This window comes from Lutra lutra, chromosome 1 (assembly GCF_902655055.1).
Source record: "Lutra lutra chromosome 1, mLutLut1.2, whole genome shotgun sequence".
Lineage (NCBI taxonomy): Eukaryota > Metazoa > Chordata > Mammalia > Carnivora > Mustelidae > Lutra > Lutra lutra.
This window is the reverse complement of record NC_062278.1, coordinates 31824751-31852621: the sequence shown is the minus strand read 5'-3', so window position 1 is coordinate 31852621 and position 27871 is coordinate 31824751. Positions and strand designations below refer to the sequence as shown.

General features: G+C 37.6%; 1 long non-coding RNA gene across 2 annotated transcripts; it reads right to left on the bottom strand.

Annotated features, from left to right (window-relative positions):
- Window positions 1-363: 363 nt before the first annotated feature.
- LOC125083343 (uncharacterized) lies at window positions 364-27588 on the bottom strand. Of its 2 annotated transcripts, none has more exons than XR_007122250.1 (3): window positions 27491-27588; window positions 2608-2741; window positions 364-451 (listed from the first exon to the last, which is right to left on the bottom strand). It is a non-coding gene; the product is annotated as an uncharacterized LOC125083343 (long non-coding RNA). The 2 variants fall into 2 exon arrangements; XR_007122254.1 differs by having other exon boundaries at window positions 2608-2822; window positions 27491-27577.
- Between the last annotated feature and the right edge of the window lie 283 nt (window positions 27589-27871).

Genomic DNA, 27871 nt, shown 5'->3' with positions numbered 1-27871 from the left:
CATTGCCATCAGTAGGAGAATGGAGGAAAATATAGTGGATAAATATCTTATGGAATAGTCATGCAAAAGATTACCACTCAGCCACAATAATAAATGAAGTATCAATACACACAACAAGAAGAACGGAAAAGTGACATGTGGAAATTAAGAGTAATAGTCTATGTTAATTTGAATTTATACACACACACACATATATATATCTATATGTCAAAGTTATCCACTGAAAATGTGCATTTTATGCTGTGGAAAATATACCTCAAAACCAATACACGCTGGAGCCCATCACTATTCTATCTTGTGGCAATGGAAAAGAATGCAAAGGAATAGAAAACAATTTTTAAAATTTTCAATTTAATTGGGGAAATGAAGTCAAGTGGCCCCACCTGGCCACAGAGAAGTGTGGAGAGTTTTCTGTAGCTGGAAACCATATGTCCAGAGCGAAATTTATTACCTTGGAAAGAAGCAAAATAAAGGGTAGTCAGACAACTACAAAATTTATAGCTGTGTGTATTGATATATAAAATACTCTACAAATATTATTTTGCTTGTTAAAATAATAGTGAATGTTAAAACCACAAGTACAAGTTGTTCTCAGAGACCCATAGAATTCATTTTATCCCAAGTAATATTCGACGTACTGACCATGACATTTTACATTGATCTAATTAGACCAAGAACCAGAAATACCTCCTAAGCTACCCACATAAACCCTGGAGATCTTGCCATAACAATGTCTATTTAAATTTTACTTTATTTCAACAATTTTAACTATTTTTTTTTAACTGTTATTGTTTTGAGAGCTATATCTACCTATCTTTACTTTGTAGTGTCCGTATTCTGATATTTGCTACCTTTTTTTTTTTAAGTGCTACTTTTTTAAGAACTCTGGAAATAATATTTGCAGTGATTTTTAGTTATATTTGCCCCCTTGTCCTGAATAACTCTGAAAATTTAATCTTCAAAACTGACAGGCTTAATATCTATACTTAGCAAGGTATAGATTTTCCTCCGCAAAGTAAGAGTTTCTTTTGTAAAACTGGTCTCCATGGATTTTATAAAATGTTTAGAACATACAGAGTGAAAGAATCAGAATATCTGATAACTACAATGGCTTTTAGTTTTGTACTTTATCTTTTCCTCTTCAACTCAAATAATCCTTATTTTATAGCAATAAGTATTCATTCCTGTGTTGTCTTTGGGATTAGCTTCCTAAAAGATTAGTTTCCAATGGGTGGTTTCCACTTCCTTCTTCCATTCCCCAGTGCCCTGCAATCTGAATTATGTTTCCATTACTCTAAATTGTATTTAAGTTGCCTGAAAAACTGTTTTAAACGTCAAAGCCTGCTTTTTAGTGATTTTTTTTCTTAAATGAATTTCACAGCATTTGATATTTTTTTAAAATAAAAATCTCTTTTCAGCTCTTTTTCTCTCACTCTCCTTCTTTTCGAAACCAATCAGGATGTTTCCATAAATCCTACTGTGGCTCTCCCTTCCCTTTGCAAGTGTTGGATTTCTTCATGTTTCCAATCTCATCCCATCACCTTCCCTTATCACTCTGTGTGCCCAGGACTTTCATTTAGTCTAAACATTGTTGACCCCCAAATCATTATCCCTGTTCCTTCTGGATCACTACTCCCCCCATATAGATGTTTTAAGAGACCCCAATGTAAACTTTCTGGATGCTAAACACCTCTTCTTTCCGAACTGATCTTCATATATTTGTTATCTATCCTAAGAACATCATTTTTCATTAAGACTCTCAATTAGCAGTCTTGAAATAGTTTCCCAAATTTTAACCTTTTACTATATCTAAAAATTCTACTGAATTCTTTTTTCTTTTCTTTTCTTTTCTTTTCTTTTCTTTCTTTCTTTCTTTCTTTCTTTCTTTCTTTCTTTCTTTCTTTCTTTCTTTCTTTCTTTCTTCTTTCTTTTTCCTTCTTAAAACCACTCAGTGTCTCAATGACTCTATAGCTTTTCAGGTCTTATTTTTCTTTTGTTTGGATTATTGCAACAGTATCCTAACTTAACTCATTGTTTCTATTTTAGTTAACCTATCCTCCACAGTATTATTAGTTATCTTCCTAGAATATAGAACAATACATCACAATCCTTAAAGGCATTACTCACAGATAGCACAGATTTTCCTTAAATGGGTCAAAAAGCTGATTCTTATGGCATAAGACTCCTGTGTCTGTATTTTACTGGCAACGCTTGAGCCCATTTTTTATCTTATTTTTTTTGCCACAGACTGCAGCTTCAAACATGCAGGAACTGATAGGCACTGTGCTTCCCACCCCACATACCATAGTGCTCATGATCTCTGCAGCTTTCCAGATAAGAGGAGGATAAAAAGGTCAACATCAAAACTTCTTAACTATATTTATTGGATTTACAAAGCATTTAACATCAGTAAACCTGAGCCCCAGCACGTGTGCAGCAAGCTTCCCTTTTGGAAAAAGATAGCAAACCCCCAAGGCTAGGTAGAAGGGTGTCTGAGGTTGGTGGGCTTTCAAGTATTTTCTGTAGTAGTCCTACCTTAAGATTATATCTATAATTTCATGAGTATCCCGGAGTGTAACACATAGTAGGGTCTCAGAAAATACTGACCTGAAATTGAGCAAGAGAATGAAGAATGGTGATCTCCTATTTCCATTTCCTTTTATTCAGCCATGCATAAAAAAGATCTGTAGAACTCATTTTAGAAAAGAATCTCAGTACTGGAAAACTTGTCAGTCTTTAGGCTGTAATAGTGTTCAGAAGCCAGTGTGAAAAGAAGCCAGAAACCACTGTATGCTGGCAAGTAACTTCTCCCATAAAGTGTACTGAGAAAGATGTGCATGAAATTATGAACTAATGCATAGGTCAGATAAATGCTATAAATTTAACATTATCTAAAGATCAAGTATTGACTACCTCTGATGGGCAGTGTCACATGCTGGAAAGAGCATTTTCCTGAGATATTTGTAAAGACCTCTGCCTTCCTGACTGACACTTACTTTGTAATCATAGGCAGGTCTGGTTTCTTTCCTGCATTTCCCTTTTCACATCATGGAGATAGAAATAGTGTTGATCTGAAGATCAAAAATAATGGCCACTGTCAATGCCTGTATTTTAGACCAATCCTATTAGCTGCTTGCAATTTTATAAAGTCCATTATTCATTTCCTTCAAATGCTACATGATTGGTTGCCAGTACAACGAATTAAACTGAAACAAAACCAGGTCATGGTGAGCAAAGAAGAGAAGACTGAATTTCCTCTGGGCTAGCTACCTACCCTGGATATGTTCAGTGTTGTGAGTAAGCAGAAAGTGGAGGGTATGCTGAAGCCCAGGAGAGAAATCACAGCATGGTGAGAGACGGGTGACATACAGCGGAGTCTCACGGGAAACAAATGGCAATAGGTCTTCTCTACAACAACAAAGCCAGGACCTACCAACATGCCGAAAGGAACTGAAGAATTCAATGGAAATCTGAAATATATCCACTGTGGGTTCTGCTGAGTGCATATAGGAGACAAATCTCCCCATTTTTACTCACATAATTTAGTATTCAACATGGTTGGTAACATGGGCTGTCTGTTATAAAGCTATGTCTTTTTTTAAAGATTATTTATTTATTTGACAGAGATCACAAGTAGGCAGAGAGGCAGGCAGAGAGAGAGGAAGGGAAACAGGCTCCCTGCTGAGCAGAGAGCCCAATGCAGAGCTCAATCCCAGGACCCTGAGATCATAACGTGAGACAAAGGCAGAGGCTTAACCCACTGAGCCACCCAGGCACCCCTGTTGCAAATCCATGTCTTATAAATAGATGCTAAAGAGCCAAACCAAGAAATTAATTTTGTATACAAAAATAGAATGGTCCTGTTTTTGTATTTTGTCTCCCCCCGCAATTTATATCCCCCTGTGAGTATCGTGTATTCATCATCTAACACAAAAGTCTTCCAGGTTTTTTTGAAATGAGTGGGTAATCTTAAATTTTACACTACAAAGAATTGGAACAAGATCTTGAGTGCAGTAAGAGTTGGATTGAAATTTCGGGTGTGTCAATGTTTATGTCATGCAAATGAGATCTTAGGAAAATGCTTGAAAATCTAGACTTAAAATATATAGCATGAAGATATGCCATGGGATATGTCCAATGGAGGTTTAAAGAATTTGGAACCCACACTGGTAACCTTTGCAAAGTTAAGGGTCAGTTGTTCTGTTTTAGGCAAGACTAATGTGGTTCCAAACTACTGTCCAATGCCATAAAAATGTATTAACACAGTACAGCTCTTGCTTTTCATTGGTTTCTTTGTTTCCCTCTTTCGCTCTTTCCTTTTTTTAAAGCTATTATTTATTTGACAGAGAAAGAGAGAGGGAGCACAACAGGGGGAGTGGCAAGGAGAAGATGAAAACAGAGACAGAGAGGGGGAGAGAGAAGCAGGCTCCCCACTGAGCAGAGAGCCCTATGTGGGGCTTGACCCCAGGGCCCTGGGATCATGACCTGAGCTGAAAGCAATTGCTTAACCGACTGAGCCACCCAGGTGCCCCCATTCATTGGTTTCTGATTAAATTTAAATCTCCTATACCTCTAAGCTACCTATCCTAATGTAAAGGATTTAGTAGTAAGCATCCTGAGGGAGACATAGTACATATAAAAACATTAGACTCCATACGTCCTCACTGATTTCAGTTATGGTCAATGTTTCCCCAGTGCAAGTCATTTCCTACTCAATGAGTAGTGTAACATCCCACCCTGGAATTCCAGCACTCTAAATTGCATTATACCACTCTAAAATAAACTTTGCATGTCAGGAGCCTTTTTATTAGTAGCATTTCACTTTGACTTGCATTTAAAACGAAGCACCACACCAATTTCCTGAGCAATAACTAGAATTTACTGCTGCTTTTCTTCATCTGGTAACCTTTCATCACAAACAATCGACGGATAGAAAATCTGGCCAATTAAAATCTAGACAATATGTGTATACATATTGCCTTTTTATAACTGGAGTTGAGTTTGTTCAAAGGAGGCATGCTAGCCTTAATTAGTGTCATTGTTTATTTAGGACATAGTAGCAAGTCAAATTTTAAAGAACATCATAGACTATAGTGAAAGTTCCAAGTTTTCTACGTGCAGGTGTGGGACTTCCTGCAGTAGTGTTTCTACAGCTGTCATCTTTCACACCCATCAGACGGCTGACAGGACTGGAATTTGTCCTTAATGAATAAATGAATCCAACGATCGCATATCATCCCTCACATAATTTTTTTTTTCCCATTCTCAGTGTGGCAGTAACTGAAAAACTTTGGGGGCAGTTAATTATCAAGAAAATGTTGGGGATAGAATTTTCTTTCCTGCTTAAAAATATACTTTTATTCTTTAAAATGACCATCTTTTTGGTCAAAGTTGAGAGAATTTATAGACCCAATTTGTTAGGTGATTCATATGTATGCTCTGGAAAAGATATACTATAGATCCCCTAACTCAAAATCATCATCTTCCCAGGCAGTTGGGTGGCTCAGTTGGTTAAGTGATTGCCTTTGGCTCAGGTCATGATCCTGGAGTCCCGGCATCGAGCCCCGAATCAGGCTCCCTGCTTGACAGGGAGTCTGCTTCTCCCTCTCACCCTCCCTCTTCCCATGCTCTCCCTTAAATAAGTAAAATCTTTAAAAAAAAAAAAGTCATAGGATGTTGACTTTTCTTCTTCTTCTTTTTTTTTTTTAGAAGCTGTAACAATTTTCTAATTTAAACCTGTCTTTTAGAAGATAAAAGTGCATCCTGATATGAATGAGGGACATGGTCAGTTTCACACAGACAGAGCGTAGATGCAAACTTAGTCCTATGTGCCAGCTGCTTCTTTAATGAGTGTAATTTAGGTTAATAATCTCCTTGTTTTAAAATAAAAATAATTATGGGGGTAGTTGAGCCTATCAGCCAGTCATTCTTTAATGTGAATGAATTTAAATTATTTTCTTCTTAAATGATATCAGTTGCAAAAATGAGGGGACTAATATGCATTTGGGGGAGGAGAAGGAAGGTTATTGGCATTTTTGACAGAGAAAACAGTGCCAAAAGTTGGAGGAAGGAAAAAAGAGATTGGAGTTAAAAAGGGGGAAAAAAAAAAAGAAGAAGAAGAAAGAACAGAGAAAAAAGAATAGATCTAAAAAGGAAAACCTAACTCAACCTATTTTGCTCTTCTTGTTTTTTATAGAAACTCCTCTTAAATATGAAGTTGCTTTAAACTTATGCTTGTCTTAAGAGACTCTACAATTCTACCCAAACAGATTTTTTTTTTCCCCTTCTAGAAAAGGACTTGGAGGTGGTGTATATGGAAGGAGTTAGAGAGGCCGAGGCATCCTGATGGCCAGTGTTGGGGAGGACTGTCTATGACAGTATGGCAACATCAACTGTGTCTACACAACATCAGACTCCTGGACTTATGTCAGATGTCTGTCTCCCGAATCTCTTCATTCAAAGAACTGGACAGAGCGGTTTTGAACAGTGTATTTCCTTGCATGGCTGCATTTATCAACTCATACTAACCAGTAGCCCATGAATAAGTAATACTGAATCCTCTACAAGAGTTACAGCAAATTCATAAAATGGATTTGGCCCAAACATTCCTGTCATGGAAGAAAACTTTTGAGAATTCCAAATTTTACCAAAGCCCTGCCCTGCTTCTTTATTTATCTTTATTTTTATTTTTTAAAAGATTTTTTAATTTATTAATTTGAGAGAGAGAGAAAAAACATGAGCAGGGGTGGGCAGAGGGAGAGGGGGAAGCAGGCTCCCCACTAAGCAAGGAGCCTGATGTGGGGCTCAGTCCCAGGACCCTGGGATCATGACCTGAGCTGAAGGCAGATGCTTAACCCACTAAGCCACCCAGCCGTCCCTATTTATTTTAAATTTTCAAAACCTTAGACTCCACTATAGATATAATCACAGATAAGAATTATTAAATTAAGGGTTTGTTTATGACTACATGGATATATTTTGGTGTCTTTTCACTTATACATGCTAACATATGTTTACCTATAAGTAGCAGAAAATCAGGTAATAGTAGCTTATGTAATAAAAAATCTTTTAAATTTCAAAACCAAGACTAAGAAAGGCAGTTCAAAGCAAGTTATTTTATTCTTCTATCTACCACTGTCCTGTAGGCTTTTTGTATTTGTGCTTTGCTATTACCTTCTAGCTGCAAAATATCTGCTGTGAGTCATGATATCAAAATTTCATCTAAGGGCAAAGGTAGGATGCAAAACTCTTCCTGTGGAAATGAAAATCCCCTAAGAGATTTATTATTTAGTCTCCTTTGCCATTTGGCCAACCTTAGGTCCCACCATAGGCAGGGAGGATAGGGCCATAGTAATGGTAGCTTTATTCCTATTAAGAATCATCCTCTGAAATTGTAAAGGCCTACAATTCAGAGTACCTACTTCACATTGGGGTCTGTGTGGAAAAGACAGAGGTAGATATAAATATTAAGTAATGACAGCACCTGCCATATCATCACTGGAAGGAAAGAATAATACTTCTGGTAGAAAGTTTGCTATTATATTAGCTATTCTTTGAAACAATACAATTAAATGTATTAACCTATCTATGAGGACATGCGGTTTATATACAGATTGAGCTTATTTAAGCGATGCTAACTTATCAACAGGTTAATTTTCAACATAGGTAGTGGATTGGAATATATAAGAATAGCTTGAATGGTGGTATTGCCTAAATATTTTATGTATTTTTAGGTTTGCACGGTTGTAACATGGTAAGTAAATAATTGAAATAAAATTGAAATAAAAAATGCTTGAAATGTAATGGTGTAGGAATTACAAATTTATTAACTTCCAGTTTTATAGGTCAGAAGTCCAAGATGGGCTAAAATCAACATGTTGACAGAGCTCTGTTCCATTCTGGAGGGTCATGGAGAGAATCCATGTAACAGCCCATTTCAGCTTCTGGGGTATCCACATTGCTTGGATGGTGTCCCTTGTCTTCCATTTTCAAAGCCAGGAATGGCAGTTTGACTTATTTTATATCAAATGTTTCTGACTCTTCTTCAATAGTCCTATATTCTTCTCTGACCACAGCTTGGAGTGGTCCACCAATTTTAAGGACACATGTAATTAAATTGGGCCCACCCAGATAATCCAAGACAAACTTGTCCTATCCTGTTTCTTAACTTTAATCACCTTTTCTAAAGTCTTTCTTACCCTGTAAGGTAACATGTCCGAAGGTTTCAGGATGGATGGAGCACTTTTCTAACTACCACAGTTGACAAACTTATTTTTTTCCCCTAATTTTAATGAAACTGATTGTTCCATTCTGACAAAATCATTGAAAAATTTTAAAATCCTTTAAAATCATTTTAAAAGTATACCGTATTTTGCCTTTAGAATCTGAAATATTCCATTAGTTTTTTCCTTTTTTTTTTTTTTTAAGATTTTATTTATTTATTTGACAGAGACAAACACAGTAAGAGAGGGAACACAAGCAGGGGAGTTAGGGAGGGAGAAGCAGACTTCCCGCTGAGCAGGGAGCCGAAGTGTGGTTTGATCCCAGAACTCTGGGATCCTGACCTGAGCTGAAGACAGACACTTAACCGACTGAGCCACCTAGGCGCCCTCATGATTAGTTTTCAAATAATTTTTATTAGATGCATACAGCTTTTGAAAAAGCTTTTTTCTTATGTCTGTAATAGTATTTGAAAACATATATATATATATATATATATACACACACACACACACACACACATACACACACACGTGTGTGTGTATGTGTATGTATATATACATAGGTATACATATATATCCACTGTGTGTGTGTGTGTGTGTGTGTGTGGGCATAGATCAGGTTGATGCTTTTTTGTAAAAGTTTATGTATTATGTCTTCTAACTACCTCTTATGTATAGGAAGCCTAAAACTGTTGTCCAGATAAACAAACATAGATGTGTTGTGAAAGAGTAGAGTCAGATAAAACATAAACCATAAACTTTCTCTGCCTGGTCAGATCAGGCTAGTCAGAACTTTCCAGTAGACTATGATGTATTCTATCCCAATGTGTGAGTGGACTTTGCCATTTGGAGACCAGGAATTTCTTCCTTTCTCCTTTCAGTCTGTCTTAGAATTTGTTGCTGAGTGATTCTAGGCTTACTAGACTTCCCAGAGGGGGGATGGGGAAAGGAACACATTCTTTTCAAATACAATACTGGAGAATAAGAAACATCTTCATGAGTTTTATTTTCTGAATTTTATTTTTGAAAGCAGAATATGCTTGACATACTAAATATTTCCATTAAGAATTCTTCAGAACAAAGAACTGTTTGATTAGAATTTTGTATAAGGCAGGAGTGATAGTAGATGATAGTTGATGGTTATTTGCTATATATAATTTTGTTAGGAGAGATGTATCAATATAGATGGAATTTAATTATTTGGATAAACATTATTTATACCTGTTTTTCTTACATAACGCTCTACTAGAGGGAGAAAGGTTATAAATTTTGTTGCTTTTGCACCTTACCAAAAAATTTTTTTCCCAGAGCAGACCTTTTTTATGAAATGAGAAGTTGGGGGAAATGCCTAAAAACACCAAACTAACCTGATGACTTGAAGATTGACTTCAAGCGCGTGGGAAGACTGTTTGGAGTAACTCTTATGAAACAACTTATATCATGATTACTAGGAAGAAAATTTTGTTAAGCATCCAATACACTTTTTGCCTCCCTGATTTCAATACAGATGCGTGGATAGCCTTTGTTTTTCCAGTGACTACTTCACGTCAGAAGTAGGTATCATGTGAGTGGTAGATTATCTGCAAAGATAGCTGTCGAAAATCCGTTCCTATGTACATGTGCCTGTCTTCCCACTTTGGTGAAGACTGTTTCCACTCTATTGGTGGAATGGTCCTGTGAAGGGTCTGGAATGGTCCTGTGACTTGCTTTGACTGATAGGAAATGTTGAAAGTGATACTGTTCCAGTTCTTACTGGAACTTACTTACTGTTCCAGTTCTTACTGTTAAGGCTTAAAGAGGCATGCTTGCTTCTGCTTTCATTCTCTTGGAACCCAGCTGCCACTTTCTGAGGAAGCAAGTAGCGACCACTGGAGAGAGAAAGGCTACATTGAGGCCAAACACAGAACCCAGTTGATAGCCAGTATTAACCAGCAGATCTAGGAATGAGGTTTCTTGGACATCTAGCCATAGCTGTGCTACCAAATGCCCAGATGAAGGCAGCCACATGAATAATCTAGCCAATAACATGTAGAGAAAAGAACCATTACGCTGGGTCTGCCCAACCACAGAATCATGAAGAAAACAAAAAACGTTGTATTAAGCCACTTAATTTTGGGGTAGCTAGTTGCAAAAAATTAGATAACCAAAGTACATAGTGACATGAATCCTTATTCTCACATCTGAAACCCTTATCAAAAAAGAGACATGATTATTTTTTTAAAAGATTTTATTTATTTATTTGACAGACAGAGATTGCAAGTAGGCAGAGAAGCAGCAGAGAGAGAGGAGGAAGCAGGCTCCACGCTGAGCAGAGAGCCTGATGTGGGGCTCGATCCCAGGACCCTGAGATCATGACCTGAGCCAAAGGCAGAGGCTTTAACTCACTGAGCCACCCAGGTGCCCCGAGACATGATTTTTTTAAAAAGAAAAGCTTTAAAGATTCTTAGGCCATATTGCCAAAATGTCTATTATGCCATTCTTTGCCTCTATTTATATAAAACTCAATTTTTTAAGTAAAATTGTATTTTGTTTGGTTCAATTTTCAGCTTTTTCTAAAGATTAACAATGTCTATCACAGCCAGTAGATTAGTAAAACTGATTTCCTGTGAAGGACTTAAATTATTCAAAGAATAAATCTAAATATTAAATTTTCTCTAACACTGCATTTGGATCATTGTAGTTATTGAAGGAGGGCTCAGAATTTGGAAGAAAATCTCACTCTGAGACTGAAACAGAAAACAAACAAACAAACAAACAGCTTATCATAAGAGGTGAGGAGGAGCTGAAGTTATTGCATACCTAGGAGACAATTTACAAATGGGTTGATGGTAGAGACTTGGGATAGGCTCACGTCTGATCAAGGTGACCAAATTATAGCCTCAAATAGACATGCCTGAAATGTGATTGATGTAAAAGAAAATTTCAGGCTATTCAGTCAAGTTGTACCTTGCTTGACTTGATGTAATGGTGCTTGTGGGCGCTCAAAAAGAAGAAATGCCGCAGAACATGAATTCTAGGTTTATCCAACACCTTGTCAGGAAATCAGTGTTCTGAATCAAGGGGCCACAGTTTTTTAGGTAGAAAAATTCCTGGAGTGGAGAAGGACGACCCATCAATTCATGTAACTTCATGCTATCCTGTGAGAACATCCAGCTTTCCCTGTCCAAATTTTAGTTTCTCCAAAACAGTCTTATGACATATTTTTGGATTTAAATGTATTGACCCATTAGCAGGGATTTGCTTGTGCATACAGTGGACCTCAATTCTTAGAAAAGGGAGTTGTTTTTGTTTGTTTGTTTGTTTGTTATAGAGACCACCAAGCCATTGAATTATTAGACATTATTCTAGCATATAATCTTTCAATAAAGTACTTTCTAGTGGTAAATGAAGAACATTAGTTCCAATTTTGAGGTGTGGATGTGATGACCATGGTCAGCTGGGATCACTTGCTAGATAAGTGGTTTATTCCCATGCTTAGTTTATAATTCTGTGGATCAGCAAAAATAGCAAATGCATATATGTCCTACAGTCTTGGGTCTCATACAAGTAGCCCAAAACAAAAATGTTAAATCTATAAATATCAAGTCTAGAGTGTACCTTCACATATGGTTGATACATAGGCATTACTTTATTTTTTTTTTTAAAGATTTTATTTATTTATTTGACAGAGAGATAGAGAGCACAAGTAAGCAGCAGGCAGAGGGAGACAGAGAAGCAGCCTCTCTGCTAAGCAGGGAGCCTGATGCGGGGCTCAATCCCAGAACCCTGGAATCATGACCTGAGTGGAAGGCAGAGGCTTAACCAACTGAGCCACCCAGGCGCCCCACAGGCATTACTTTAAATTTGACCACCGTTTCTTAATTCTAAGCCTCATCAGACCTGGGCTTATTGATAAAAATCAAATTGCTGGACCAGATTCCACAGGTGTTAATACTAAAATTGGCAGTCATCCTTCTCATCTGTCCAAATGGCCAGTTGACCTCTATGTCCCTTTTTTCTTCCCTTCTCTCCCTCCCTCATCTTTCTTTCATATCTTTCAAAATTGGTATAAGCATGATAAAGTAGAGATTTCAGTTTTCAAAACTTTTATTTCTTATTAACTTATATCTGAGAAGAGTGGATGAGCTGAAAAACATTTGTGCATGCATGTGTCAAGTCACAGGAAATGGACAAAATGCATATGGTTATATCTGGGCCAATTAGCTAATGTTACCAGCTTGGAGTGAGTTTAATGAGCTTTCATTTTTTGGAGATCAGTTATGTACAATAGGCTAAGGTGAAGATGGGTAGGTTGGATTGGTTATAAATCACATGACTATCCTACTTTGCCTGGGACTGTCCTGGCATATACCTGTTATCCCGTGTAATTTTTAAAATAATGCTCACTTTTATTTTCAAATTTTCAAAAGCAGTTCTGATGAAGGAGAGTTGGAAGAAAGGCAGGCAGGGACAAGGTGCCTCCTCCACCCCCAAAAAGAGGAAACCACACTTAAAAGGATTTTACATCACCCTGGAAGGAGCCCTCTACCCTTTTCCACATGTTAGGTAACAAAGACGTGATTGGATGACGGGGACAGGGAAGGTTCATCAGATGGAAATAGTCCACCAACAAGCCCATAAAGACCCTTAGACTTGGAAACTCTTCTGGCAACCCTTTCATATCCTTTTCTCTCTTCCGGAGCTTTGTACTATCACTTTACTATTGCTTAATAAACCTTGCTTTGCTGTCCACCACTCTGTCTGGTCTACCTCTTCATTCTTTAAAGCGGTGTGACCAAGAACTGTGGGAAGTAAATAAAAAGTTCCTGTAACAACTCCATATTTTGAAAGATAAATTTTATGATCCTCTTGATTTTAGAAGTTTGAAGATAGGTAAAGATGGAATTAGAGTAGATGTTGGTATTAAGTGATTGCTTTTTCTTTCCTATGTCAGAAAGATAGCATGCATGTTTTGATTTTCCCCAAATAACTAAAATTAGATTATTCTCTAGGAGCCTGATTGCACACCAACTCATGTCTGTTTCCAGTCAGACTGCTCCTTTTGTGTCTCCCTTCCAACCTCTTGAAACACCCAAGGCCTCTGGTTTCATGGTTTTATATTAGAGTACAGAATACTAAATAATAAAACAAGAGTTCCTTAAGTTTTCACTGTTGGACATGGAGGTAACAAGATACCAAGCAGTCAATTAAAAAATTTGAAAGAATCTCTTTACCTTCCCCCTTCAAAGTAGACACTTAATATCACACTTTCTACATTAGATGGCAAGTTACTGACTTAAATTTTAGTTGTAGATGATTGTAGGAATTTAAATGAAAGATAGTATATATTTATAATGCTAAGTTACCTCGATATGTTCTATTCAAAATTTACCTAAAGTTCTACTATTTCTCTCTTGGATACTGTCAATAATGTTTCATCGTTTTTGTTCATTCTACTTAAGACAATTTTTTTTAATTTATTTTTTTTTATTTCTTAAGACAATTTTTTGAAAAATATTTTTATATATATCAAATAACCATTTCCCTTGGAACTTAAAAAATAAGTAACCTTTTATTCTACCCCTGTTTTAGTTTGTGGGGAAGTGGTAGCATATTGAGGTAATAGCACAGTATATTAATGTAAGAACATGAATTCTGGAGCCAGGGGGCCCTACTTTAAATTTTATCCCAGCTACTTCTTGCTGCATAAGCCTGGGCAAATTCTTAACCTCTGTGTGCCTTGCATTCCTCACCCATAAAATGGGGATAATAGGTTTACTTCACAGGCTTGTTCTGAACCACCAGTTAATATTTATAAAGGGTTTAGAACCATCCCTAGCTAATGCTTATTAAAAAAAAAATAAAGTAATATCAAATATTTAACTTAAAAACAGGAAGAAATATAGCAAAAACAAGATTTTTTTGTTTTACTTTTCTCAACAATTTCTTTTCTTCTCCATTTCCCCCATGATATCTGTGTCTTTCACAGATAATAAATGTGTCAAGAGTTCTATCAAAGATGATTTTGACTAACTATGGTTATATCAAATACATATAATATGAGTAAAGCTCATTGTGCCCCATCAGAATTAAAAGGGCATTTTGAGATATGCAAGAGGATGTAGATAAACTCTTAAAATATTTTCTTCTAGTAATCATGAAAATGAGAGGTAGAACATTCCATCCTTGTACAAGTAGAGCTTACAGATGTGAAATCTTTGTAGTTACACAGAGCTCAATGCTTAGAAGGACCCTGGACTTGGTCTACTAATGTTATAGTCTTAAAATCCTTAATATTTAAACCAAGGACCTCAAATTTTCATTTTGCACCAAGCCCTGTAAATTCTGTAGCCAGTCTTGCTTTGTCCTATACCAACTAGGACTTGAATATTCCCTTACAGAATTATAAATGTCTAGGCCATGTAATTTATTTTTTCCCTATACTGGGACCAAGGGAAACAGTGTTTGAAAAAAATAATCATCAGTGAAAATCTGTGACTCAGAATAAAAAAGACTTTGTTTGAAATTTTTAGTTTTCGTCTCTGAACATTATGGGAATGGCATGTCACAGTACTACTCAAACCCAGTATGGCTGGAGCTGGACATAGTGTCTTCTTCCTCCAGTATGTCTTAAATGTTGAAGATGCCGTCTTCCTCCTACTCATTATGCTCAAATCCTCTGTTACCTTTGACTCTTCTCTCTTCTTTTGTCTCCCTCAGGCAATCACTTGCTGAGAACTATCAATCTTCCTTCATTATAATTCTGCCTTTGATTTCTTTCTTTTCATTCTTACAGCCACTACCATAATGGAAGTTCTCATTACTTCTAGCTCCTTTTAATAGCTTCCTTATTTGTTTCCCAGTCCAGGCCTGCACACTCCACCTGATTTTACCTATTGCTCTAAGCTTTATTATCCTAAGCTATCACACGGATCACGTGTTCCCTTGGCTTCCCCATTTCCTTCAGAATAAATCAATTCCATATTCCTTAGTATGTCATTATGTCTCTCCATGAATAATCACAACTTTCTAGTCTAAATTTATCTCCTTAAAGCTCTTCATATAATGTGCCTTATTATTATAAATCATAATAACTACTTATTATTAAAACCACAATATTATTAATTATTATTACTTATTATTATAACCATAGTAACTACTCTTAGGTTACCAGACTTGCTATGTATATTTCTGATTCTTTAATTGTTAATTATGTTTAGTTGCTGAACAGTTTTGGAAGTAACTGAGAAAAGAATTGAGAGCTAGGAAAAAAAACTGAAGATGTAAGCAGGGTCTGGATTACATGGGGTCTTGTAACATAAAATAACTTGGCTTTTATTCTATCTCTTGAAGAGCTGAAACAAAAGAGTAGCAGTATCAGATTTCACTTAACTGGGTCTTAATAGTTATCTGGTGGAGAACAGATTAAGAGGGATAGAAGATAGTGGGAAATTTACATGAGAATGGAGTAAAAGGGACAAATTCGAGAAGTATTTAGAAGGTAGAATGAGCAACTTGAAGATTGATTAGATGTGGAATCAAGGATGAGTACATAACTTTTTAATAATTCCACGTTTGAAAAGTGCAGTTACTAACATGGGGAACACTTGAAGAGGAGCAGATGGTGGTTGAGATGAGGGGTGGGGCTTAGGTGTGAAGAAAGAAAGAGGCATAGGTTGGTTTTTGGATATGATGAATTCTTTCAAGAATGTCCTACATGGGGACGACTGGTTGGCTCAGTTGGTTGGACGACTGCCTTCGGCTCAGGTCATGATTCCGGAGTCCCAGGATCGAGTCCCTCATCGGACTCCCAGCTCCACAGGGAGTCTGCTTCTCTCTCTGACCATCTCCTCGCTCATGCGCTCTCTCACTGTGTCTCTCTCAAATAAATAAATAAAATCTTTAAAAAAAATGTCCTATAAGCAGTGGGAAGAACCCCTAGGCAAATGTTACTTATTTAACAACTCTGCATGGGCCCAATTTTGATTAGTTGGGATTTAGAAAATCTGGATCATTTGGGGGATTACCAAAAAAAATCTGATAAAGGTGTTTCATTGTTTTGGAGTTACAATTTTTCACTTAGATTAATTTTTATGTCTTTAGGGGGATTACCAAAAAAAAATCTGATAAAGGTGTTTCATTGTTTTGGAGATTTTTTTTTTCTCTCCCTAAGAAGCAGCTTGTGCTAAGAATTCAAATCTAACAAACTTTACAATCTAAAGAAAAAATGACAATATGGGAAAGTGAGAGGTCTTTGCATCTTCACAGAAAGATGTCAAAATCCTCTGAAGGCAATTTCAGACTGAAATGATTGCCACATTTTTGTTGATCAAAGATAATTCTGCCTTTAAGTTTCTTCATGGTACTTAGCTCTTGGATGATGGTAAAAGATATTACACATTCTCCCACCTGGTATTGCAGCCTGCATGGCAATAATGAAGACAGATTAGCGCTATTTACCTACTCACACTGACAAGAGTAGCTCAGTCTTTGTTCCTCTTTTTTTTTTTTTTATCATTAAAGTCTTGTTTTTCAGCATTACATTGCCTCAAGACAGCATGCTGCAATCTTGAATACCAAAGGAAAGGTGTTTAAATAGCTTTAATGGCTTGATCACCTCAGGACTGAAACCAAGGGAATTAAAATTTAATGCTTTCCTCCGTCCTTCACTTATACTTTTATGAAAACATAATGAACTTCACAAAATCATTTTCATGATAGGGAAATGTACAGAAATTAGAAAAGAGAGATAATTATATAGATATAGACACATATGTATACACACATATGTGTATACATATACGTGTGTGTATATATTTTTGGTTATATGCATAGATATGTGTGTGTGTGTGTGTGTGTAAGTAAATTCAGAAGGTCTCAGTAAGTATTCTTTCTTCCATGGCAATCATAGTCGTTTGCATTAAGTTCTCCTTGTAATAGGACACGATTGGAAATACTGGTTATTTTACCAAGGCTTTGACTGGAATGTCATATTTGAGGGACCTGCATAGCCTCAGATATGACCAAAGAACTTTAAGGAACTAAGGTTGACCTTCTGAAACCTAGAGCCATAAAGGTCCTTGGAACTGTTGGCCTGATACCTTGCTTACAAAGTTCCCAGCAGCCTCACTGGGTAAGGAAAGAATGTTACTTCCTGGCAAGTGCAGGAACCTCAGGGTGCTTTGGGGACATTATGAAGAGGAGTCGGCCTATATCTATAGGTATTACAGGTATGTCTGATGTCAAGTACTCGGCTAGGCTTCTGCCCTAGAGAGGCTACTGAAAGTTCAACCTAGAGATTCCTTATAAAAGTTCCAGCAAAGCAGATCTTTAAAAGATCTATAATCAGTCACTATTCTTCCTGAGCTTATGTAAATAATTTGACTGAGTTTGTTGGACTTGTCTTGCAAACAAGTTGGTCTTGATTTGGCTATTTCTGAAAATCAGGGTGATTTTAGAGAGAAAAATTGTGTTTCAGTAACACACCTTTGTGGATGTTAAATTCTAGATCTGATTGTCTTTAAATGTTTGTTGTTTACTTAAGTTAGACAACTTGAGGTAAACTTCAGAGAAATTGCCACAATAGCTCATAGACAATCTTCTTACTTGTTATTCTGTGGAGATAATAACAGAATCCCATGGACATATGATTATATGAACAGCTAAATAATGACATGGATTCCCCAACAATTATATAACTCAGCTCTCACCTTGATTAAGTCTGTGTGGCTGGGATGACAAAATTGTTCCTTTAAGGCCAGAGTGTAACCCATTCTATGGGGTTAACTATGGACTAGTGGAGGTAATGGATGACCCCACTTTATGACTGGATTGGATAATGCACTTGGGGATGTCCTTATCTCCCGAGACAAGTCTTCTCCCACTTGCCAGTGATTCCTCATAATTAGGATATTGTTAAGGCTAGACTTCAAACAAGGAAAGTTTCTTGATGGTTTTATCCCTTCGCCGTATTTATCCTAGAAGGCACTTCTGTTGAGGTTCAATTGCAAACAAAGGCTTCTGCCAAGTATACGACAGCCGTCTTGGTAAAAGGAGCCTCAGAGCTCACTATGGGACAGTCTCTGACTAAGGATTTCACATCAAGTCCAGAGTGTCTAGGAGGCCAAAGGCTACTGATGGATGATGGGAGGCTGACCTATTAAATACCAGGCTATGCATATAGATATGCCTGCAATAATATTTAAAACCTGTCATACTTTAAAACCAGCTACCCTTATGCTGGGACCTGACCATTATACTTCTATAGAGCATAAGGTTATTGGTCCTGTTCATTCTATGGGCCCAGCACGCTTCCGCTGCACCATTCTGCTTTGGTGGTCCTGTTCATTCTAGTCAACCCAATTTAAAAGACTCCCCTATTGAAAATGCCAATGACCGTTGGTTTACCGATAGCAATAGTTTCATGGAAAAGGGACTAAGAAAAGCTGGGTGTGCTATAGCACTCAATTGTGTTTTGCAGTTCTCAAAGCCTTAAAAATTAATATTTATACTGACTCCAAATATGCCTTCCTAGTTCTACATGCTTATAGAGCAATTTGGAAGAAAAAGGGATTATTTTTGAGCTATAACTCCCCAATCAAATAAGCACCTGAAATTATTATTCTTCTTGAAGCTGTATACCTACCTAAGGAAGTATCTTCAATTCACCTCAGAGGACATAGAAAGGATATCACCTTAGAATCTAAAGGAAATAATTCAGTAGACTGGGTAGCCAAGCACTCAGCATAAAATAATCAAATATTAAGTCTTTTACCAGTTTGAACTCCAAAAAAGTCCGTAAGTCCAGTCTATTCAGACCAAGAAGCTCACAGAGCTCAGGAACAAGGATATTAAAAAAATGCACAGGACTGGCTTGTTAATAATGAAGGAAAAATCTTTATACCCAAAAATAACCATGGAAGGAAGTACAGGGTTTACACCAGGCTGCTCACTTGGATAAAAAGGCCACTGAGAGACAAGAACTTTGCTAAGATAAATTATCCCTAGATTTGGACTCCCTTGGGCCCTTCAAAGGGACAACAGACTGCCTCTTATTACACGAATTCAAAAGATGGTCCTCCAAACTGAGGTCCTTGATATCTCTAAAGATTTTTTTCTTTAATTTATTTTTATTTGACAGAGACATAGAGAGAGAGCACAAGTAGGCAGAGCAGCAGGCAGAGGGAGAGGGAGAAGCAGACTCTCTGCTGAGCAGGGAGCCCAATGTGGGGCTTGATCCCGGGACTCCAAGATCATGACCTGAACCGAAGGCAGTTGCTTAACCAACTGAGACACCCAGGTGCCCCAGCCCTTGATATCTTGACATATTTAAAGGATACCCAGAATTAGATGACTGTCATCTAATGGGACCCAGTGGCTACAAGACTCTAACTTAGGTCCATGACTTCCCCTAGGCTGGATAGGCTGCTGTACTCTGGGTTTTGCCTGGGTGCATGGATGCATTGTTAAAACCATTATGAACCCAGACAACCTTCCAAATTTAAAATGATGGTGGACACGTTCTGTGTTTCATTGGTATGACCACCTAACCTCCATTTTTGTTCCCTCGTTGGGACTGGACAATGTTGTTTGGCACATGGAAGCTCTAAATAAATCCATGGTCAAAGCCCTAAGTAATACTCAAGATAACATTTCTTTACCAACTACTGAAGTAATACGAATGTGTGAAGCAGTTTTACAAAATAGAATGGCCTTGGATGTTTTAACCGCTGCCCAAGATGGAACGTGCGCTATCACAAGAACAAAATGCTGTGTTTATGTTTCAGATTACTACCAAAAAATTTCTGGGTTTCTAACTGGCATGAATATTCAATTTGGTACTTTAAGTAATCCCTCTCTTTCCTTTCATGACTGGTTAAACTTCTGGACTGGAAGAGGATTTTTGTCAGTTATCAAAGAACTCTTTTTTGGCCTCCTTTTTCTTTTTGTTGTTCTAATCATGTTTTGCTGTTTTATCCAATGTCTCTCCACTTAGTGCTGTGACTCTTTCACTGCCATAACTTCAAGCTGTCAAATGATCCTTTCCACTCAGGAAGATCCACACACATGGTTTCCCTTGGATTTAACTGCCTCTGTTTTCGTAACTCCTATATCTATACAAGCCCCAACTAACCAATGTTGACCCATACGGAGGGACATCTCTACACCCCTACTCAGCAGAAAGATAAGACTTTTCATCCTCAGCAACCTTAAAGATTTAAGGGTCAGAATTGTTCTGGGGAATGATGTGGGGGAACAAAGGCAAAAGAAGAACTTAAATCTCCTTACTACTTACAGTCCATTGACAAGTTCTTGAAACAGGGAGAGTGATGTTCTTCTAAAAACTCAGCTGCCTCCATGTTAACACTTTGCTAAGTTCAAAGGGCAATCTTAGCCTAACCCTCAGGATCCTGTAAATCTAATTGAACATATAAAAATTCCTTTGGAGACTTCCTTTATCTCTGCTCCCCAAGATATATGTTGACAATCATCCCCCAAGCATATGACCAGCCACTGTACATCCAAATGGTCTCATGACTCAGGTTTTATTAGACAGTAATAGCTAGCCCCCTCAAGGTCCTGGAAACCTTGCTTCCAAAATTCCTTGGAGACTTAGACTATCCCTAATCCCCTCTGAACTTGAAGGTATATAATGGGCCACTCCTCATGACCCCAGTGTGGCTCTTTCTGCTCATGGGTCCTGTCCCCATGCTTTAATGAAATCACTTTTTTTGCACCAAAGACATCTCAAGAATTCTTCCTTGGCTGTCAGGTTTGAATCCTAACATCTTTCCTACATTACTATCTTCTACTAATAGAAGGTATATGGGTTCCTTCTTCTATAGGGGTCATGGAGGATAGAACACTGTTTAAAATATTTTGCTTTAGAGACAAACTCTGGTTTTAAATCTAGTATTTCATTTCCTTACTAACAGTGAACTAATTGTTAACTTATTCAAGCCCTGGCTTCATCATCTATAAAATTTGAGGTAAACTATTACTTGATAGTTGTGGATAAAATGAGCTTTGTATGTAAAGCACTTAGTACATTGCACTAAACAATAATTGTTTAAATTTGAGTTATGTTTCTCAACACTCTTTTGTACGTTGCTAACATTTTTCTTTTAAACAAACTATTGTAGAGATAATATAACCAAACAACATAAAAAGCTAGCTTGCTCACGAACCTATAAGCCATATAGACTTTTTATTTGCTGTTGGATGCAAAAATGCCATCTCTGAGTTTCAATCACACGTGTGAGACAAAAGAACAAAAACAAAACCAACACATTATAGGGGCTGTTGTTCTGCGTTCAGCATAACCCTTACCGCAGCCTTGTACACACCTGTGCATTCTCACCTTTTGAAAAAAGAGAAAAGCTACTTCTCTACTTTCCTTAAAAAAAAAAAAAAAAAAAAAAAAAAAGAGGGGAGTGCAGCAGATGAACTGCCTTTCTAGGACAGTCACTGAAGTTCAGGTTATATGACTTGCCAGATCATTTATCTGAAAGGTCACAGAGTACAGAAAGGAATATGCTGTAGAGTAGGAGACGGTAGGCAGAAGATCCATTCAAGTTCAAAAGGTTGCTATTATAAGACAGATGGTAAGCTTCTGGAGCTTGGGTGCTCTTGAATTGGGAAATACTTAAGAGTTGCTGGGATCATGTACTTGGATCCCCTTAAGTTTCAAAGAGAGGTCTGTAAAGAACTTTTTTTTTTTTTCTTTTGAACTGAGTCACTTAAATGTGATATTCATTTTACACTGGAGCATGTGGGTGATAGTTTTATAGGAAATGCGGAAATGCACTAGAACTGATATTAGAGAAACCTGCATCATGCTGCAGAGACTTACAGGATAGGAATTTGTATCGGCCGGTCTTGTCAGAAAGTCATGTTGTAGTGAGAAAAGTAATAACATATCTACAGGGAAGGGTCAGGAAGTAATTTACAAAGGGTGAGAAGAGATCTTTACATAAGAATCTTATAAATTATCATACCGATGTTAATAGTGTATTTACGAAAACCCTTACTCAAAGGTGTCCAGCCTTTCAGCTTGCTTTGAAAGTTATATCTAATTACCATTCCAGGGTAACTTATATTCTCTAAATTATGAGCATCTTGCTGTGAAGGAGGTGCAGACTGGATGGGCAAAAGCTATATATGTATTTTTCATCTATTTATTCATACCCTTTGCTTCTGATCAATTTTGTGAGCTACTTTTTAATTTGTCAGTGTCGTAATATTTATGAGATACTATTTTGTTCACTTGGTTTCTAGTTTGCTGCATTTGATAGAGATCTGGTAGCTTTTGAATATTTGTAAGACTGCTAGAAAAACACATTTTCACATACTCTTTTCCATCATTCTTAGGAAAATTTAAAGAATATATTCTGATTGTATTTCTCAGCAGGATTGCTTGATTGAACCTTATAATCCCTTCTTTGCATAAAACATTCTTTCAGAATTCTAAATATTAATAATGGAAGCAAATCTCTGAAGCAAATTAGTGAAAGAGACATTTTGAAACAATAAACAAAGGAAGTCCTTTGAAGACACTGAAGCAGTATGTATCCCCTTTTTAAGTAGTTTGTTTTTTTTTTTCTTCCCCAAAAGACTATTTGCAACCCATACCATCACAAGTAATGGGTGGCCAGACAGAATCTCGCATCTCCAGGTCAGCTGTTCAAATCTGGCCGAGATCAGCAAAGACTGAAAATCATTACTAGTGGATGGCTTCATAATGTGCTCAATAAATGAGGCAGTGGACTTGGTTGCACTCTGTTTAGTAGCAGACAGGTGCTCCAGTGACAAATCATGTCCCACCAAGCGTGACGCACGTTTGATCACACTGGCACTAAATGACATCTTTGTTGGTTATTTCATTAAATTGGCTTAATATTTACCAAAGTGGAAACCCTAGAGCCAGGATCCTTTCACAAATCCTATCTATCAACATATAATCTGATTTTGTTTAAAAAGTATACATATTATTATTTGAGAACATTCAGAACTGTGTTACTAAGTGACCTAAATTAGATTTCCTTTCAGTATAGTTCTTGGGATGTTGTGTTGGTGGGTTCCTGAGCCGATGGCCAACAAGAAAGAATTCTTGAGATGTCTTTGGCGCAAAAAGGGGATTTTATGAAAGCACAGGGACAGGACCCTTGGGCAGAGAGAGCTGCTGCCCTGGGATTGTGAAAAGCATTATATACTTTTGGGACTGAGGGAAGTAAAGGTAAGGGAAGTTCCAGAAGGATTTTCATATGCTAAAGAAGACTCAGGACACCCAAGGCCTTGCTATGGTCAAAGTAAAGTCCCCCCCGCCCCACCGCCCGCCCCTCTGCTCTAGCAAGGCATTAACATTAAGACATCTGGGAGCTTCCTGGAACAACATTTAAATAGCTTTAATGGCTCATATGTAAGGACATTGAATTTTGTCTACTCTCTCTTCTGCCTTTGTTTCCCACGTCACTTTCACATCATATATTCAAGAGTTCGGAATATTTCAGACATATTATTTTGAGCACTGAGGTGCCTTATCTTAATTTATAGATTTATTCCAATGTGTGCCATGATGCTGTAAACTGGAAAAACTACCTTTTGTTTGTTTCCCCAACTGTCCCCCCGAAATCTGTTCTAATATCTTGCTTTCTTCCAATGGTATTCCAAAGAAAACAAACTGTTAAATTGTGTTGTGTTTGTATGTAGGTAAAATGAGTTTCAGTGGGAAACTAGGGTAAGAGGGATCCTTGGAAGTGACAGAGTTCAGGATACAGTCTCTCAAAATATGGTAAAAGGGCATACTGACTATTTCAAATAAAGGAATTTGGTGGTAGATGCAGGAAGGACTTTCTGGCCTTCCTCTGAAGCAGATTTTCAAACCTCTATACCCACAGGTAAAGGAGCATCCTTGTCTCCAAAGTCTAAGGGATGCAAAGCAAAATTTGAAGGAACAAGCCTTGCTAAGTTTGTCCCAGTGCATCATCAGACTTCATCTCGCCCCCTTTGTCCTGTCATGTCTTTCCACAATGCCACTCTTCATCACAGCTGGCAGAAAAAACACTGAAGCTTAACTGCTTCTTTGGATCTTTGTTTCCTTATGAAGTTTCCTATGTCCTGTAGAACTTGTATTCAATTTGTAAGGTCAGTCTTTGCTGCAGGGGTCACAGTCAAGGATTTAGAAAAGGGCAGAGGAAAGAGAATCTTCCTCCCAATGGAATGTCTTTAACATGGCATGTTATCAAATATGGAAGCAAGGACTAGTTCAGAGGGGCTGTAATCTGTTTTCAGCATCTCAGCTGGAAGAGAGTTTGGGCCAGGGAGGAGGAAACCAGGAAGTCTGTTATCCCATCCATTAGGTATTTCCACTGGGGTGGTCTTCGAAAGGGGCTGCCAGAGTTTTGTGGCCCTTTTGGTCCTATCCTATGCAATCCTCATACAGGCCTTTTTCTCTGGGGTTTGAGAGAAGTGTCCTTTGCATGTATATCTTGTTTGTCAGTGAATGGAGGGCTCCTACGCACAATACTTTATTTAATTTGAAGCCTCACAAAACTCAGTGACTTTAGAGAGTAGGTAACTGGCCCCAAATTACACAGTGGAAGAGGAGCATAAAATTCAGTTCTTAAGTCTCATATTGGCTTCCAAGTTGTAGCCTTCGGGAGAGGCGCAATATCACTATTTGTAGGGGCCATAACCCTTCAGAAAGGTAGGAAGTAGAGCCTGTTGCCCAAATACATCCTATATCCCTCCCACATGTGCACAAATGTCAGAAGTATGTAGATGTTACTTTCTAATGGAATACAATTTTAAATTACTGAATGCAATAGCATTTGTTACATAGTTATTTATAAGCACATCTTAAATGTACAGATATAACATGGGAACTCATTGTTTTTTCTGGCATACTGTAAAAGTGTCCTCATGAATTTAATTGTTGAAAACCCTAACACTATAACTTGGTACCTCCCAGAAGCATCTGTATGTTCCCTGATATCTGCAATATTGCAGAGACATTCCCAAACTGGGAGTGTCTCTCTGGAAACTGTTGCCTTCTGATCTCCCTTCTCATCTTCTTCCCAACCTTTGCAAACCAGGTGCAGCAGGAAGCAACAAGTAAAATTGCCCAATATCTTAAAGTTCTAAGAAAAGTCTTGTGTGGCAGAGATAAGGGATGAGAGACATTCTAGTTTCTGAATGCAATAGAATTACAGCACCTCAGAAACAGGAACAAGCAATAAAAGCAATCTTACTGGTTTTTGAATAGACTTTTGGGTCCTTAGGCCTGGAAGAGTGGATTAATAGACTTTCTTCTGCAAAGGCAAAGATTAAAAAAAAAATGGCGTTTTAAGAGATGTGGAATTAGAGCTAGAGTAAGATCAAATCAGAATGGTAAAATAATCCTTCCTGAGTTAGAGGATCCTTCTTTCTTCAAAGATGTTGAAGTGGTGGTGTTACATGGGTTAAAACATAAAATGTATGTTTATAACTAACAATTGTGCAGAAAAGGATTCTGAGCTAGGGTTATAGGTGGAAGGTAGATTTGCAAAGTAAGAAACTTGGTCAGAAAGAAGAAAAAAAGGTAAAATTATTTATATGCTGATGTGTTGCAAAATGAGCTATTTGTATTCAGGGCACAGAAACAAAATGAACATGATTAAGGTTAAGATGTCTAGGAGTAAGGATTGGAAACTCAACCAGGAAAACATTAGGGGAATATAAAATATGGATGTGAGGATAGAAATCTGTTATTCTAAATAGTAATATTCCATTAAGTAAATAAATAACCATTAAATTTTGATGTGATGTATGGTTTAGTGATCAGGATACTCGAAGGCAGCAGTTAATAAAGAAATACATTTAATTTTTAAAAATATAAAATCACTATGAAAATCTTACATAAAAATATGCCTTTAATTTTAACTAGGAATGTGGACTTTGTATAGATGAATGACAACCCCACTGTTAAACTTAACTCTAACATTTGTTACTCTGTCAGTTTTCACACTGTCTACCCAAGAGGATGGGGGGGGGGGCTTCAAGGGTCAAAAGAGGGTGACAGGAGGGAAAAAAATGACACACACACTGTAGCTGGTATGGCTCTGAGGGTTAGTCTGCACATAGAAACAGTAATAATTATTTACAACAGTGATCTGCTGGGTTTCCTAAAAAAAATAAACTTATGTTAGCAGGATCTCAGAAATAATAGTAACAAGGAGAATTTGTCATTATCGTTGCAAACCACAGGGAAAAAAATGTATTCTGTGCCTTAACACTACAGGAGTCAGTAGCCTGTGCTCATTGTAACTGATGGCACAGATTTGCTCGTCAGGTGGGTGTCTTCTATTTGAGGTAGGAGAATTTTGACTTCTGTTATAGATTGGACTGTGTATCCCCCAAATCCGGATGTTGTTATCATAACCCCCAATGTAACTGTTGGGGATAGGACCTTTAAAAAGATAACTAAGGTTAAATGAAGTTGTAAGGGAGTGGGATGGGGGTGCTAATCCAGTAGGACTGGTGTCCTCCTTAGAGGAAGAGGATATATGGGGAGCTTGCAGACACATGGAGAAAATACTACTGGAGCACACAGGGAGATGGCAGCCATCTGCAAGCCCAGGAGGGGGTACTCAGAAGAAAACAAACGGGGGTGCTTGGTTGGCTCAATTGTTAAATGTCTGCCTTTGGCTCAGGGCATGATCCCAGGGTCCTAGGATCGAGCCCCAAATCAAGCCTGGCATGGGGCTCCCTGCTGGGCAGGAAGGCTGCTTCTCCCTCTGCCACTCCCCTTGCTTGTGTTCCCTCTCTTGCTGTGTCTATCTCTGTCAAATAAATAAATAAAATCTTTTAAAAAAGGAAGAAGAAGAAGAAGAGGAGGAGGAAGAGGAGGAAGAGGAGGAGGAGGAGGAAGAAGAAGAAGAAGAAGAAGAAGAAGAAGAAGAAGAAGAAGAAGAGGAAGAGGAAGAGGAAGAGGAAGAAGAAGAAGAGGAAGAGGAAGAGGAAGAAGAAGAGGAAGAGGAAGAAGAAGAAGAACAGGAAGAAGAACAGGAAGAAGAGGCACCTGGGTGGCTCAGTGGGTTAAGCTTCTGCCTTTGGCTCAGGTCATGACCTCAGGGTCTTGGGATCAAGTCCCGCATTGGGCTCTCTGCTCAGCTGGGAGCCTGCTCACCTCCCCCCCTGCCCCCACCTTTCTCTGCCTACTTGTGATCTCTCTATCTCTCTCTGTCAAATAAATTTTAAAAAAAAAAATCTGGAAAAAAAAAAAGAAGAAGAAGAAGACGAAGAAAACAAACCTGCTAGCACTCCTGATCTGGGACTTCCAGCCTCCAGAACTGGGAGAAAATCTATTTCCATGGTTGAAGACTTCCATCCAGTCTGTGGTCTTTGTTCTGGCAACCCTAGCAATCTGATACAGTACATTCCACGTATTTGATTTAATTTGCCTTTACCTGCTGACAAATAGATAAGGTATTTCATTGCATGTTACAGAGACTTTAAGAAATATTACATTCCACTTATGTTGAAATGAAAATACAACATTTAGGAGTAGACAAAAATATCCAGCTTTAAAAATCTCTCTTCTACCTTATATGTGAATAGTGGTATTTGTTTATGGAGTTGCTGGGTGGTTTTAATATTAAATTATTCTAGATTTTATAAGTAAATATTTTTAT